The following is a 13924-nucleotide window of genomic DNA, read 5'->3' as shown; positions in this document are numbered from 1 at the left end:
TTATGCATCCCTCATAGCAGAACAATGAAAGAATAGATTAGCTGTTTGAAGAGTTTATCCTTGGAGAGTTGAGTCTGCTTTTGAGTCTTCTTTTTCTTTTTAAATTTTAAAATTCTATATTATAAAATAGTCACAGGATAAGAATGTTCAGAAAGTAGAAGACAAAAGCAAGTCCCAAAGAGTAACTAGACCATCACTTTGCTGTATTTCCTCTAGTTCAAAATATTTCTAAATGAGTTGGCTGTTTTCAAAAACAACACCTGTTTACTAAAGCATTTTTATGGTTGTGAAAAGTGAAAAACGCTGTTAGTCTGGAAGAAGAACTGTTTTTCAAAATCCAAGAAAGAATCATTTCTTTGATATTCCATCAGAGTAACAGGTAAAAGAAAATCAGATTGCCCAATTGAAGTCTGCTAGACCTTTGTCAGCATTTAAAAAGCCCACCAGGCAGTCTAGGCTTCTAAAATGGAGATTGGCTACTTCCAATTGTGAATCTAGCTTCCTCCCTAATCCTCACCAAACATTATCACCCAAGATTTCGTATTCATTTCAAACTTGAAAATGTTTTCCAACCTATCCATATATCCTTAGCCCATTTATCCCTGTAAGAAAAGCAAATTGGCATATCCTGAATCCCCTGCTACTTCCCAGCATATTCTGACATCAAGGTTACCTTTGAAGATGTTGTTTTGCTCAATATCTTTCTTCACTTCAGATGCTTCCACAACCCCAGGGCTTACAACTTGTGATTCAGCCTTGATGTTACTACTGAGTCCTCTTGTTAGGCTACTCTTGATATGGGGAATGCTTAAAGAAGCAACCACAATGGAATGGGAATGAGTAAAGTGAACTTGAAATACAACCTCTTGGATGTGAGAGTGCAGAATCTAAAAATCAACCTCTTAAAATCAGTCTTTCCTTCCTCTTTTCCTTTCTTTCCTTCTTCTTTCTTTCTCTCTTTCCTTCCTTCATCTCTTTCTCTCTTTTTCTTTGTTCTCTTTCTTCCTTTTGTTCATTCCCTTTGGTGTGTGCTAGTACTAGACTTTGAACTCACAAGTCTAGGTACTGTCTGTTAGCTTTCTCCATTCAACGGTGGCACTATACTACTTAAGCCATAGTTCTGTGTCAACTTTTTGCTAATTGAAGGTAAACCTCTCTCAGACTTTCTTGTCGGAGCTTGTTTGGAACCTTGATTCTCAGATCTCAGCCTACAGAATAACTATAATTACAGGCATGAACCACATGCTAGTTCTGGGGTTTAAACTCAGGACCTAGGTGCTGCCCTTGAGCCTCTTCCTGCTCAAGGCTAGTGCTCTACCATTTGGGCCACAGCACCATTTCTAGTCTTTTCTAAGTAGTTTGCTCTCACAGACTTTCTTACCTGGGCTGACTTTGAACCAGATCTCAGCCTCCTGAGTAGCTAGGATTACAGGTATGAGCCACTGGCTCCCAGCATTTGAAATTATTTTTTAAAGATATTTACAGCATCATTGAGTCTTTTTTTTTTTTTTTTTTTGCCAGTCCTGGGCTTAGGCTCAGGGCCTGAGCACTGTCCTTGGGTTTTTCTCAAGGCTAGAGTTCTGCCACTTGAGCCACAGCACCACTTCTGGCTTTTTTCTATGTATGTGGTACCAAGGACTTGAACCTGGATCTTCATGCATGCTAGGCAAGCACTCTACCATGAGGCAAAACTCCCCCAGTAAATCTATCTTTAAAGTAGACTTGTGAATATATTCAGATTAAGAATTGATATATTTTACAAATAGGTCTGTTGAGCACTAGACATAAGCATCCAAACAATATTGAGAATTCCAGTCACCTAATATTAAGTAATGTGTTTATCAATTGTATAGTGTTAATAAGCTTGCAAAAGACAATGCTAGTGTTGGATACAAAGTCCTTTCCTAAAATACACTATGAACTAAAAGTTTATATACCAAACTGCCAAGTAAACATTGCTAAAAATTTATAGCACTGCCTTTAAAAAAAAGGGCATGCTATCACAGAAGTAAAGGTAAAGAAACAACTTTTGTCACTGTATATAAGTCTTACAAACTTTTGCTAGCACCAGTGGCACAAGGCTATAATCCTAGCTACTCAGCAGGTTGAAAGCAGAAGATTGTGGTTTGAAGCCAGCCAGGGCAGGAAAGTTAGTGAAACGCTTATCTCCAATAAACTACATGGAAAAATCCAGAAGTGGTGCTATGGCTCAATTGATAGAGCCCTTGCCTTGAGCCAAAAGAAGTTCAGGAACAGTGCCCAAGCACTGAGTTCAAGCTCCAGAACCATCATACAATCAAAATAAAACAACAACAAAATTCTGCTATTTCCAGCAACATGGATGATTCTGAAGGAGATTCTGGAGGAGATTCTGAAGAGGAGAGAGGAAATGGTTGGGAAGAGAACAGTGTGTTTATAGTAACCGAGGGGCAGCAGGAGCATGTTCTGGTGTTCTAGTGCACAGTGGCATGATTACACTTAGCAACATTGCATAATATATTTCCAAACAGCCAGGAGAGAAAAACACAAATGTTTTTAAAACAACACCAAAAAGATAAAACATTTAGGGTACAGATGTGTTTAGAATCCTAGCTTGATCATTACACAATGTACAACTTACATGCAAACATTACATGGTATGCCACTAATACATGCAAATATTTGTGACAGTTATAAATGAAATAACAACCTTTAATGCTCTGGTAGGTTCTTCAAAGGAGACAGTTTTGTGAAATTATGCTCTGGGTTTGGGGAACTCTTTGTTGACTTTGTAATCTGTTTATATTAATAGGAATAGAAAATTTTATCTGAAAATAATCCAATCTAGGGTTCACTAAGGGACTATAAAAGAAAAATAGGGGAAAATGTAGTACTGTACAATTATTTTTTTATGCCAGTGAAACTATTTAAAGGACTGTAGTTTGACATGGAAATTGAATTTATGACACAAAACTTCTAGCCAAAAGGAGGAAACACCGATGAAAATACTTCACTAACCACTAAGCACTCCATAATAGAGAATGGTCTTTTTTTTTTTTTTTTTTTTTTTTTGTCAGTTGTAGGGCTGAAACTCAGGGCCTGGACTATGGCCCTAAACTGTTACTGTTTTTTTACTCAAGGCTCTACTATTTTGAGCCACAGTGCCACTCCTAATTATCTTTCCTTTTCCTTTTCCTTTTCCTTTTCCTTCCTTCCTTCCTTCTCTTCCTCCTCCCTCCTTCCCTGCCCCTCCTCTTTCTCTCTTTCTTTCCCTTTCTTTCTTTGCCAGTCCTGGGCTTGAACTCAGGGCCTGAGCACTATGCCCGAGCCTCTTTTTCTTAAAGATAACATTCTACCACTTGCGTGACAGTGCCACTTCTATTTATGTGGTACTGAGGAATCAAATCCAGGGCTTCATGCATGCTAGGCAAGCTTTCTACCACTAAGCCACATTCCCAGCCCCCACTTACGATTTTCTGATGTTTGGTTAGACATAAGAGTATCGCCAACTTTCCTGCCTTCAGAGTAGCTAGGATTACAGATGTGAATTACCAGCATCTGACAAAGGATTGTCATTTTTTAATGATAGAAAACATTACCGCATTGACTATCTTTTTTTTTTTTTTTTTGCCCGTCCTGGGCTTGAGCTCAAGGCCTGAGCCTTGTCCTTCGACTTTCTCAAGGTTACAGCTCTACCACTTGAGCCTCAGCACCACTTCCAGCTTTTTTTCTATGTATGAAGTACCGAGGAATTGAACCAGGTCTTCATTCATGCTAGGCAAGCACTTTACCACTAGGCCAAACTCCAGGCCCCCTTTCTTTTGACTTGGTTCATAGTATGCTTAATACATTTTGGACAAAAAGGTTCAAAATATTTAAAATATGGAGCAGGTGTTTCGTTAGGGAGAAAAAGAGAATGCCACGTATTTGTGTTTTGCAGTCTAACCCTAGACTTCACTACTTCTGTCCTAGACAATACAGATACCTAGAGTTACCTGTCATTTTGTTGTCAAATATTTTTCCTTGTCAAAAGAGATTCTACTTGGCTACAAAGGGCAGTAGCTTGTTTGCAAGGTTCATAATACATGGTATTGTGACCACTAAGAAACTGGAAAAAAAATGTCATGAAGTGATCTGATCTGGAGTCCTTTGTCCAAGACAATGACATTCTAACTAATACTCAGTGGTTCTTCTTTCCATCTAATTCTTTTTTTTTTTAAATTGTATTTTATTGTCAGGGTGACATGCTAAGGGGTTACAGTTGCATTCATCAGGTAGTGGGTACATTATTTCTTGAACATTGATACCCCTTCCCATGTTTTTCTCCCTTTCTCCTCCCCCCACCCCTCCCAATTATCCTTTCCCTTCCCTTCCAGATTTTAAGTAAACAAATTGACATATATATCTATATATAATATGCCAGGTACCAAAGTAAGATACAGTAGCAGCATGAAATAAACCATAGGGAAAGAAAAGCAATAACTTCACATAGTACATTAAGAACAATAATCACAAAGATAAACTTCTTATTTCCATATCCTGGAGTTCATTTAGTAGAGTTTCATTTAATGTCCACTTCCATTACTCTCTTTTTTTTTTTCCAGTAGATTGTGGGGCTTGAACAGTGGGCCTGGGTGCTGTCCCCGACCTCTTCCGCTCAAGGCTGTTGCTTTGCCACTTGAGTCACAGTGTTGCTTCCAGTTTTCTGGTGATTAATTGGAGATGAGTCTCATGGACATTTATGCCCAGGCTGGTTTTGAACCCCCATCCTCTGATCATAGCCTTCTGAGTAGCTAGGATTACAGATGTGAGCCACTGGCACCCAGCCTATTACTCTTAATTTTGCAAAATTTTCAGGATGACTCTTAATTCAAGGCTCTATAATCACTGGGGATATAAATATGACTAACAATTGCAATAAAAAAGACTGGTTCCTCTTGTAAATCATAATGCAGTCAGATAGGGATCCAAGCATTAATCAATAATTACACAGGTTTTATTGGAGAAAGTCACAGTGTACAGTGATACATATGAGCCTGACTAGAGGATGATTCACAGAAGAATTCCCTGAAGAAAAGCAACATTGACTGACAAAAATATACCCTGGGAGGGCTGGAGATAGTCAAGGAAAGAGTGGTGTAGATTCCAGGAACATGAAGGCCTATGATACATAGTTGGAACTGAGACTAGTGCCAGGTGACTGGAGAAAAGATATGAGAGGGCAATCTATGAGAGACAAAATGACAGGAACTAGTTAGGATCTAGTCATATGAACAGGAGAAGGAGCTGCTAAGAAGATATGGTTAGAAGAGTAATGGCAAGAAGGACGAGCATTGGAAAAGTATTTAGTTTACAAATTAATTTACTATGATGTTATCTGAAATGGTAATAAAAGAAGAGGGAAATATGAAGATTTCCTTATTTTCTGTCTGCAGTTTAATATAGGCTATTATGCTCATAAATAGGGGAATTTCAAAGGACTAAATTGGGAAAAGATTATGGATTTGAATTGGGCAGATAGATTTGAGGCTGCTTGAAACTTCCAATGGAGATAGCTCATTATCAGAATTATTTGCTAATTTGAGAATTAAATATTGTTATCTTATTTTTCCTTTTCTGTTTGCCAGTCCTGGGGCTAAACTCAGGACCTGGGCACTGTCCTTGGGCTTTCTCAAGGCTAGCACTCTACTACTTGAGCCATGGCACCACTTCCAGCTTTATCTGTGTATGTGGTACCGAGGAATTGAACCCTGTACTTCGTGCTTGCTAGGCAAGCACTCTACCTTTAGGCCATGCTCCTGGCCCCAAATATTGCTATCTTAAACCCTTCAAATTGGCTTGGTGATTTGGTGAAGAGAGTCTGAATATAATCTTTTCCTCTGAAAAGACAATCAGATAATGTATAATTGTGATTTGAATGGATTTAGGAAATTGGGCTTACATGCTGGTATTTCAAGATGCAGGGTCAAAATAGTTCCACTCAATAAAGCACTGGTCCATTGCTTTCTAATCAGTCCACTAGTTAATAATGAACCCTAAATAGTTTTCATGGGTGGTGGGTTGATGTATTTTCCTTGACATATTACACACAGAGAACATGCTTGATTCAGTCTTGCTGCCCTTCAGGCAGTCTAGGTTTGCAGACATTTACATCTATGCCTGCTTAGCTGCACAGTATCTTCCTTTGTTGTAAGTGATAATATTATTATTTGTAAATTTTGATTCCGGGGGTTTATAAGTTGGAATAAATGTTAACATTCAACAAAAAGCTTGTTATTCTGTTGATGTACTCATTACTTATAATATATTATAGATGAGTTAATTGCAATTTTTTTGGATTTTTTAAACAGTAAATAACTATAATATCTTAATTCTCTTTTTATTTTTTATTTTTATTTTTTTGCTAGTCCTGGGCTTGAACTCAGGGCCTGAGCACTGTCCTTAAGCTTTCTCAAGGCTCTACCACTTGAGCCTCAGCACCACTTCAGCTTTTTCTATATTTGTGGTGCCCAGGAATCGGACTGGGGTCTTCGTGCATGCTAGGCAAGCGCTCTACCATTAGGCCAAATTCCTGGCCATTTGTAATTTTAATACAGTGTTTATGTAAAGATAGGTGAGGAAGGCATGCGAGTAGGTTCAGCAGGGCCAGGTTCTCCAAAGAAAGCATGTGGTTCGGGGGAGGGGTGTCTGTGTGTCTGTGTGTTGACAGTAAAGCTTGAACTTTAATTGGAGAGTACATCTCATAGACTTTTCTTCTCAGGATAGCATCAAACTACAATTGGTCTCAGTCTCCTGAATAGGGAGGAATGTAGAAGCAAATGGTGGATGCCCAGAACAACTCATGTTTTAAGACTTACAACTGTGTCTTAATGTGACTAGTTTTGGTTTTTTTGTTTTGTTTTGTTTTGTTTTGTTTTTTGCTTTTAACTTAACAATAAAGTCCACTGAAAAATGAAGTCCTTAGGCCATCTGCTATTTTGGAAGGATGATTTTGAATGAAAATTAATATTCTTATTTTTAATTTGGTGATTTCCATATGCACAATTTTCAGCCTTTGACCCCAGGATGTGTATTATAAACCTTCTATAGTTCTTGGCAGGTACTCAGATCTGGGGAAACTATGCCCTCAGTATACAAACACAATTTTCCCCCCTGTACAGTGTTCCAAGAAGTACAAGTCCTTGGTATGCTAGGATCCACCAGACATAACACTTGTTGGATTGTTACTTGGGTAGTAGTGAGTAAAAGCTACAGAACTGAGGATGCTGGAGAAAGCTGATACACACACACACACACACACACACACACACACAAATAAATGAAAACAAGAAGCCATTTCCTAGGAGACAGGACTTTAAGGGAGACAGAAAATTTCAAAAATTATCTCCTGCAGATGGATTTGCCACTTTGTTGTTTCTTATAAGGAATTCACTGCACTATGGATAATTCAGGGGTTAAAATTTCATGTTTGTTTTGATAAAACAAATTACTGAGGGAATTGATGACATTCACTTATATCTTAGATGCTTAGGAATCTGCAAATTTAAATTCTCACAAAATTTAATGTAATATTTAATATCTTACATATGTGTATACACATATCTAGCATATGATAATTATTTACTCAGAGAAGATAGAGATATGCACCCAAAAGCACTTTTACCTTTTGTTTTTTGCCAGTCCTGGGCCTTGAACTCAGGGCCTAAGCACTGTCCTTGGGCTTTCTCAAGGTTAGAACTCTACCACTTGAGCCACAGCACCACTTCTGGCTTTTTCTATGTATATGCGGTGCCAAGGAATCAAACCCAGGTCTCGTGCATGCTAGGCAAACACTCAACCAGTAGGCCAAACTCCCGGCCCCACTGTTATCTTTTTATTCCCACTCAAGAAAGCAAAAAAGCTATAAGGGACAGAGATAAGTGTCTATCAAAAAAGGGTGCCCCCCAAAAATGTACTCATTATCTAACTTATGAAGTGTCAACCTCTCTGTAAGTCACCTTAATAACACAAACTTTTTAAATCCTAATTTTTCTCTAATGTATAAACCTAATAAATTGTTTAAAAACTTCAGTATTTTAACTATTTTGAACAATATGTTGAGATTTCTGATCACGGTTTGGAAGAGCCTGACTCTTCCTTGGTAGGTGATTTCAGTGCCTTATTTAGGCTCTCAAAGACCACTTTTCCTAATCTCTAAAATGGCTAATGAAAGGTCTGAGGAAGATATTTTGGTCCTTGTAAAATACATGTAGCATAGTAGAGATCAATAATTATTTCCTATAATTATTTTCAGCAGTTAGTCTTATGATGAGCCAGAAGTTGATTAATTCAGGAAAAATAGACATATTCATCCTCAACTCATGACCCAAAATGAAGATAAATATTTTATATTTTTCATTATTTATTTATTTATTATGTTTAAGTGGTGGCATAAAGTAGTTTCAATTGAACATGTCCATTTATGAGGACAATGCATCTTAGTGTCGTTTCTTTTATTGTTCTCTCCCAATTCCATCTATCCTCTTAAGTTACTTGGTCCCATTTTCACATATGGATATTGAATACAGGGTTGCATATATATTGAGTTATTTTATATTTCACATAAACCTTATACCCATATGTGTGTATATATATTTGGGGGGGGTCAATCACTGGGCTTGAATTCTGGGCCTGGGTGCTGTCTGAGCATTTCAGCTCTACCCCTTGAGCCTCAGTGCCACTTCCAGTTTTCTAGTGGTTAATTGGAGATAAGAGTCTCAAAGTCTAACAGGCTCAATGGTTTCCCTGATTGATAATAACTAGTACACCCCTAGGACTCTCCTAGCAGAGGATCACAATAGCACAAAACCTAGTTACATAAAGCCATACATGATGAGGCTAAATGAAAGGATCTCTAGGATATGGAAACAAGAGCTTTATCTCATGTGATTATTGTTCTTAATGTACTATGTTATTTCTCTTCTCTATTGTTGCCCTTTGGTTAATCTCATATTGTTACTGTATCTGACTTTGTTACCTGGCATATTGTATATATGTTTATTTGTTTATTTGTAATAGGAAAAGGAAGGTGGGAAAACAACTTGAGGGGAGGGGGTAGGGAGAGGGAAATGGGGACAAAAACATGAGAAGCGGTATCAATTTGTGAGGAGTAATGCACCTTTTATCTGGCAAATATAACTGTAACCCCTCCTTTAATTACAATAAAAAAGAAACATTAATGCCTTTCTGTTGGCATGTCTAACCGGTAGGTATCATTGCTCTTGCCTTCTCAGGTCATTGCTAAGTGAAATAAAGGTTACTTCAATGTAAAAAAAAGTCTTTAGTGCCCAGGCTGGCTTTGAACTGCAGTCCTCATATCTTAGCCTCCTGAATAGTTAGGATTATAGGCGTGAGCCACCACGCCTGGCTTTCTACCCATATTTTTATTTTATTTATTTATTTTTTTTGCCAGTCCTGGGCTTGAGCTCAGGGCCTGAGCACTGTCCTTGGACTTTCTCAAGGCTAGAAGTCTACCACTTGAGCCTCAGCACCACTTCTGGCTTTTTTCTATGTATGTGGTACCGAGGAATGGAACCTGGGTCTTCGTGCATGCTAGGCAAGCACTTTAACCACTAGGCCAATCTCCCGGCCCTTCTACCCATATTTTTAAATTCATGAAATCAAGCATAAAATGTTCTGCTTGTGGCTTCATATTGGCTCTTAAAGGTTTCAGAAATTTTAAAATGATACTTTTCTTTTTTGTTTCTGCTTTCTCAGCCTCCATTACCCCTATGAAACCAACCTTTTCTCTTTGACTCATTGAATATTGATTCTATTTTATTGAATGCATGTGACCTGATTCTAGAGTTGGAAATAAAGCTAAATGCTTGTTTTTAAAAAGAATTTTAGGTTTCAGAGCATCATAGATTTCAAAGTCTTAGAGTTGTGGTGCTTAGCTTTACATATTGCTTTATGTAGCTGGGGTATTCTATTTTTATAATTTTTTAAAAATTTAGAACTTAAGATTTGATCACCAAATAGAATTTGTGACACTCACATGTCATTTTACCCTGTGGTAAACACTTTTATATTGTAATATAATCAGATGATGCTTTTAGTCTTAGAAAATTAATATTTAGTACATACATAATTCATAGAGCACTGGGAGAAAATTTTCAACAAAACAAACACAAAGTTTATGAAGAAAAGTTGGAGGTGAGGTTTTTCAGTAATAGAAAAATCAAGATTTATTTAGGGGCTTTAAGAGCCTGAGTGCTATCCTTTACCATTGTTACTGAGGTTGGCACTCTATCACTTGAGCCACATTTTCATTTCTGGTTTTTTGTGGTTAATTGAAAATAAGATTCTCATGAACTTTGCTGCTCAGACTGAATATATATATATATATATAATATTATTGTTCAGACTGATTTTGACTATGATCTTCTTATCTGAGACTGAGTAGCTAGGAATACAGGCATGGGTGCTTGACACCCCAAATTATTTATTCATTCCTTTGCATAGCACATACACGCATCTGTGATTGCCTGGTGTGTGCCATACTTCAGTCTAGGCATATGGATACAGCAGCAAGAAATTAGAGATCGTTTCAGTCTTCTTGGAGCTTCCATCCTATTCAAGGTTTTATTTTAGTTGAATCAACCCTAGTGCCTTTAAGAAATGTAGGTGCTAGGAGCGTGGTTCAATGGTAGAGCTCATGCTTAGCACACCTAAGGCTAAGAATCCACAACACAATGCTAGTTTTTATGCACTTTCTAGTCCAACTCAAAGTTCACTTTCACTGGAGTGTCTTTCAACCACACTCATTTGTATTATATTCCTCTATGCTGTTTCACCAATGTTGCTGATTCCTTACAATTCATGTCCCAGAAAGTGATTATCACGCTTTCGGTATGCATTGTTGAATATGTTGTGTTGTTTCAATTACTGTATAGTCTAACAGAAGACACATGAGAAATTCTTAGCACATGTTAAATTGATACTATCTCCATATGCTTTAATATTTCATTAGTGAGCATACATAAATTTGAATAAGTAAAGAAAGAGATGAGAAGGAATCAGAGACCAAGGAACGAGTCCCAAACCTAACAACTAGTTCTGTAATTTTCTTTTTTTTTTTTATTGCTAGTCCTGGCTTGAGCTCAGTGCCCTTTCCAAGGCTAAAGCTCTACAACTGAGGCTAGAGCCTTAGCACCACTTCTAGCTTTTTTTTTTTCTATGTGGTACGGAGGAATCGAACCTGGGCCTTGTGCATGCTAGGCAAGCACTCTACCACTAGGCCAAACTCCTGGCCCCTAGTTCTGTAATTTTCTATGTGACCTTGGGCAAGTTATATAATCTCTCTGGTTGTAGTATTCATAACTGGAAGAAGGTAGTTCATAACACTGATTAGAAAGCGATTTCTGATGATTCTTAAAAATTCTGAACAGAAAATGCCCAGTTCAAACAATGCAATTTACAAATCACAATTCTCTGTGTATTTCAGGAGAAATACTAGTTTTTCTGGGGAAGGAAGGCTGTTCTGTGTAATTTATGGTAATCTTAAACATTTGACACACTTATTTTTGCATCTAAATTATTCAATTACCGTAGGCTGAAATGAATCCTAATGTTGACAAAAATTAAGAGAGTGAAGAGCAAAATGTAAAGTGTATCTTACTTGAGGCTCATTGTGATTCTAGTTGGAATATCATGTCCCCTCTGGGAGACTCAGCTTTGAAGTATTAATGCTGAACTAGAGCAGAAGTTTGATAACTGTAGTGCTCAGACTTTAGGTGGCTGTAGATATGTTAAAGTGGAGATGGTAGAGCTGCAGATCAGCTTGAAGAACTAAGACCCCCAGAAGGACAAGCACTTTAAGCCCTACCTTCTCCATGTGCATTCTGGGGGACCAGTAGCATCGTGATAAGGCCAAGACTGTGAATATCCCCACATAGTTACTGATGCACTGAAGAAGCTCAATAAGAAATTGGTTAAGAGGCTGGCAAGCTGCCTTTCTCACTTCAGAGTCTCTTAGCAAGCAGATTCTATGAATCCTGGGCCCAGGCCTGAATAAGACTGGCAAATTCCCATCTCTGTTCACACACAGTAAAAACATGGTGGCCAAAGTAGATGTTGTAAAGTCCACTATCAAGTTCCAGATGAAGAAGATTCAGTGTCTTGACTATTGTTGTTGATCGTATGAAAATGCTGGATGATGAACTTGTGTACAACTACTTTGTTATCAGTGTTTTGGTGTTGTTGCTCAAGAAGAATTGGCAGAATGTTTATGCACTGTACATCAAGAGCAAGCCCCAGTGCCTGTACTCAGACATTTAATAAATCGTAGTGCTACTGTCAAAAAAGAATGTGCAGTTTAGCTGAGTGTCAGTGTTACATGCCTAAAATCCTAGCTACTCAGGAGGCTGAGAACTGAGGATCATGGTTTGAAGTCAGCACAATGAGGAAAGCCCATGAGACTCTTATCACCAATTAACCACCAAAAAGCCAAAGCTGGGGTTCAAGAGATAAGAGCACTAGCCTTGAGCAAAAAAGCTAAAGGACAGCTTTTGGGCCCTGAGTTCAAGCCATAGGACTGGCACCAAGAAAGAGTGCAATTTATTTTTTAAAAATCCACAATTCTAAACTGAAACCCCAAACAAAATAAACAAACAGATTAAACTTGGTAGCAGAAGTCCTTACTTCTGCCTGACAATATTCAGACAGATCTGAGCAGTTCTACCTTTAGTTGAAGCAATTGCTGACCTCTTTGTGTTTCCTGACTCATTCTTGGATTTTGGTTTGGGAAACACTAGATTACATAAACTCTGGAGTATTTAGTTATTCTCATTTTGAAAGCTGGATAGCCAAAATTGTTAAGAGCATAGCTGCCAACAGGATTGCAATAACCTTCACATAGTACTTTGCGTCTTCTTCTCTAGGTAAAGGCATTGAGTCACTTTCCTTCCCTTCTCTCTATTGCTATATACTGAGAATAAAGATGCTCATAAACAATTAAACTAGAAGAGGAAGCCAAGCTATGGTCAATAATTGTTCATGGCAAAATAGCTAAAAAAAATCATTGCTTCCTGAAAATATCGAAGAGAAACCATAGGTTCTCTCCAGAATATTTCTCAGAATGTGAAATACTAAATCTACAGCAGCCCCAGAGAAGCAGCATAGGGCAGCTCCATGTCATCTTAGGAAATGAGCCTCCTGTGTGTTTAAGAGTATCCACTCAGATTGATGTGTTCATGAAGGTATCTCTGCTAGTGCTACAGACTGTCACCACCTTAAATGTCTGACAGAGCCTTAGATTTCTCAAGATAGCACCCAAATTCCTCTACTGAATGTCCATGCAAATAGCAAAACAGAGGAACAGGCATATCTGTAGCTAAAGGAAAAAAGAGAAAGAGAGAGTGGGAGAAAAACAGATAAAAGGTATAAGTAATTTGTATGTAATGTGCTGTGGTAGTTAAATCATTATCTTCTTTGAATTCTTTTGGAAATAAATATAAAAAGACAAGTAATTTTCTCACCTAATTTTCTTGTGGAACTGATAATTAAGTGTTGTTGGTTGTATTACCAGAATGAATTTGTGATACTTGCTGTAGTGCCTCTGCATATTTAAAGAGGAAAATGTTCTTTGTGGTGCTGAGTAAAAAGTCATTTTTATGAACCTAGCCCCTCAGGCAGCACTGCACCACCCATTCCCTGTTTATGGAGCTGGAAGATGCACTGTCTAAGAAATGACAAAGATCAACTTTACACCTAAATGCTCCCCTCTGCCTGCTTCTGAGAAACCATACAGACTCAGGGGTCTACAGAAATTCTGATGTTCTTAGAAAAGCCTACTCCCCCATGCTTCTGAGAGGGGGTTTTGGTGTTGTTTTTTTTCCCCATAGGTTGGGAAATTGAATGATGGTTAAAAAATTCCACTTTGCAAAAACAGTACTGTTTTGGACTG

At 37.9% G+C, this 13924-nt stretch overlaps 1 pseudogene; it reads left to right on the top strand.

Moving 5' to 3' along the window:
* LOC150050005 (large ribosomal subunit protein uL1 pseudogene) overlaps nt 1-12297 on the top strand; it is a 38010-nt pseudogene extending 25713 nt beyond the window's left edge.
* Nucleotides 12298-13924: the final 1627 nt, after the last annotated feature.

This window comes from Megascapheus bottae, chromosome 18, assembly GCF_031878675.1.
Source record: "Megascapheus bottae isolate mThoBot1 chromosome 18, mThoBot2.hap1, whole genome shotgun sequence".
NCBI lineage: Eukaryota > Metazoa > Chordata > Mammalia > Rodentia > Geomyidae > Megascapheus > Megascapheus bottae.
This window is presented reverse-complemented; position numbering and strand designations above follow the sequence as displayed.